The sequence below is a fragment of the Heloderma suspectum genome, chromosome 7, assembly GCF_057233095.1.
Source record: "Heloderma suspectum isolate Gila_16-S chromosome 7, 16-S_ref, whole genome shotgun sequence".
NCBI classification, from domain to species: Eukaryota; Metazoa; Chordata; class Lepidosauria; order Squamata; family Helodermatidae; genus Heloderma; species Heloderma suspectum.
In genome coordinates, this window is record NC_139464.1 from 23,441,781 (window position 1) to 23,445,676 (window position 3,896).

Below are 3,896 nucleotides of genomic sequence, written 5' to 3' on the forward strand. Positions count from 1 at the left end.
GTCTGAATATCATCTGATGTCACCCTAAACTTTTGTATTTGTCTAATACAATGGTATTTTACATTTTAAGTGAATATTTTATTTCACAATGTGCATTTCACCTGTTTAATAAGCATTGTCACCCAGCCTTGAGGTTGAATGGATAAAACTCTCAAATCAAGGGAAGGGGAGATTCTAATTATCAGTTGGATCCAGCACCTAACTCCAAAGCAAAAATGGCCAGAATCAACAAGATTTGTGTGAGCAAAAGGACATTCTATGCATTGTTTGTCGGCCTTTGCAATGTGATATTTTTTTTATTTTTAAAGACTTTTACAAACAGCATTTTATTATTTCTAAAATATCAGAGGCTATTGCAACCATCAGTAGAGAGAATCCATTAAAACTGGCAAATTAAAATAGCAATGCTTTGATCTTGAAAATAACTCGACATAGTTTTGACCATGCAAGCTCTCTATATAAATTGATGACAAATTCCTTTTTATTAATAAGAGTTAAAGTTCTTATACAGATTTGATTTCAGCTCTTTCAAATCCCAGACAAGCTAAACCAGCAAATAAGCTGAAGGGCTGTCTTGTCCAATATAACCTGTCGGGACTGGTATTTAGGTCTTTGGGACAGGCCCTTCTCTATGTTCTACCAACATCAGAGGAGCATTTGGTGGCAATGAAAGAGAGGGGTCTCTCTCTCTCTCTCTCTCTCTCTCTCACACACACACACACACACACACACACACACATACAGCTTTCTGAAATTGTAGGAAGGCACACACAGAACTTTCTGGAATTGTAGGAAGGCTGAGCTGCCTTCTTTGCTGGCCTTCTGCTGGTAGGCAAAGACCTTCTTGTTTAAAGTGGTCTTTGGTGTGTCAAACTGACTACTTTTCCCTGCTGCTGGTTGGTGTTTTTCCTGCAGCTGGGGTTAGTGGCTGCTGTTTTTACATGTTGTTGATACTTTTTAATTATGTATATCGTAATTTTATTATATTGTAATTTCATGTTTTACTGTTCTCATCTGCCTTGGGCATGTGGTGCAGAAAGGCAGGATAGAAATTAATAAATAATAAATACATATTATTTTAATGCTAGCCAGTGTGCATTATAGATACAACCGCAGGGAAGATGTTAATGTGAATGCACTCATTGGCTGATATCCTAACGATACCCAAGTCCAAAACTTAAATACTAGCTCCAAACATATATGGTTAAAGTCCTGGTTTTTTGACATATGTTTATTAAAAAAATATTCTTGCAAGAGATGCTTTTGTCTGCAACCTGACAATGTCATAAAACACTACATAAAACACTACTTCTCCAGAAAATAGCATTAAGTCATAATGATAACTGTAATGCATGGTGATTATTACACAAATAATCCCTTTTAAGAATCACTGCCTTAGAACCAATCAAAATGTGGTATGCAAATTAGCCAGGGAGGCCGAGAAGACGAGTGACTGGTTCACATCTCAGAATAGCATGGAAGAAAAGAGTGAGTTGGATCATAAGGTAAGGAGGGGCCACAACTTCTGTAGCTGTAGGGCAAAGGTGGGCGACCTTTTTGGGCTGTGGGTACATCTGGCACTTTGAGAAAGCGTCCGGGCACCACCACAAAATGGCCACCATAGGAGGTGTGGCAAAGGACAAGTAACTTGCCCAAAAGACTGAGTACAAGGCAGAAGTGTGGTCTGAGCTCCAACACACTCAACAACTAATTTGAAGCTACAGTTTTCAGCACCAAGAGAAACCTATTTCACAGCAGTCCCAGCTGCTGGTAAGAAAATACGTTAATGTAAAAAAATGTGCCAGAGCATCTTGACAGGCGCCAAGAAAGCCATCTGGGGCATATTGTTGCCCACAGGTGCCATGTTGCCTACCCATGATATAGGGAATGGACATGGAATTGGTAGGCACTGTGGCGAGTAGAGAGCTAGGATGAAAAAAGGTAGATGGGGCCTAGATAAACGGAGGTCACTTTAGACCTTCCAAGGGTAGGGAACCTGTGGCCCTCCAGGTGCTGATGGACTTCAAGTCCCACCATCCCTGATAACTGACTATGCTGGCTGGGGCTGATGGGATTTAGAGTCCAACAACAAACACCTGGAAGGCCCCAGGTTCTCCACCATTGCTTTAGATGCAGGGGTGGTCATTGTCTGGGGGGGGGGCAGCAATTCCCTGACCTTTGCCATGCTGCTGAATTTGCTGCTGAAATTTGGCAGTGCAACAACCACAAAAAACCTGGCAATTTTGCTGTAAAAAAAGGCGCATGGGGAGCGCATGTCTTGCTTTTAAAGCCAGGTTGTGCTCCTGGGAGGCAGAGTATATATAAGCAGTGTAATGGCAGTCTTCCCCAACCTAGTGCCTTCCACATGTCTTGTACTACAGCTCCCAGAATCTCCAGCTATGCTGGCTGGGGAATTCAGGCAGTTGTAGTACAACACATCTAGAGGTCACCAGGTTGGGGAAGACTGCTCCAGGGCGAAAGGTATCAAATATTGAAAACAACTATCCACGCTACCTTTTTTATAAGACAAACAGGGAGTGCCCTCCTGTCATAAGAAAACCACTGCTGGATCAGAACAAAGTCCATTTAATCCAGTTTCCAACAGTAGCCAGCAAGATCTCTATCCAGGCAAGTATGCCAGTAGGCATGAAGATGTAAGACTTCCCCACTTATTTGTCCCCAGAAGTATAATTCTTTTGAACATGGAAGCTCCATTTTTCCATCATGGCTACTAATGCTTCATAAATCCATCCTCCATGAATTTGCCTTAATCTTTTAAAAAGCCACCTAAGCTCGCAGCCATCATTATCATCTTGTGTTTGTGAACAGAAGTTGCACCCATCACCATCTTTGAAAGGAAGGATAGCAGAACAGAGGCACAGGGGGCTTATAGAAGTTCTAAGATGCCAAAACCAAAGCCACTAGAAAATCGGGGGGGGGGGTAAGGTGGTGGAAACCCTCATCACTGATTTGCATTAATCTGTTCTTCACATTATTCTATTTTAATGTTCCCTCCATTCCAAGTTGTTCTGTGTTGGTTGTGCTGGACAGAAACACACAAAAACTGGGAAAGTTACAAATTAAAACAGCCAGGCTGGTTTGGAAAGGCAAGTCTTACCATTATAATCATACTCAACACTATTTTTTAGCAAGTCACATTATTGAGTGGGCCACCCTTGGTTACTGAGTGGGGTCTGGGACTTTGTTGTTGTTCAGTTGTGAGTTCTTAAACAGAATTCTTTTTCCATGGGAACAACCACTTCAGTGTTGGGGCTGCAGTGCCCTACCAGGTAACTCAACAGGAGAAATTGGGGTGGGTGGGTTAAGCAGCTGCAATTTCTGGACAACAATAAACAATTTGCTGCCTTTTAATGACACCCAGAATCCCCTGGTTGAGGTGACCACCACACCCTGCTTAATGGTAGGGCTAGCCGATTACAAAGTTCTTATTGCCAGACTATGGAGTTTTTCTTCCTACCTTCCGTGATAATTAGTGAATGGTGAGATTGAAAGGCTTTGTTGATGGTTAAGGGTTTTTATCTTGACTGTAAGGCACCTTGGATATTTTTGAGAGAGGCAGGATATAATAATTGACCTTTCTGAAACCACAAGCCATGCTAAATGCTTCCCACTATAGTTGTGAGAAACTAACCACATATAACAGCTGTGCACTTTGGCATGAATTGCATGAAAAGAGACATCCAGCCATTTCAGTAGGGATCAGCTAAGCATTGTGATGTGAATGGAGAATAGTTCCACATGCTCATCTGGATCCACATTGGCAATGTAGCTGCTTATGGGTGCAGTTATCTGATTGAATTGGGGCAACTGTGCAGAAAAGAAACAAAACAGAGGTGGAATTGTGCATAAGGCACTGACTCCTCTTTTTTACACAG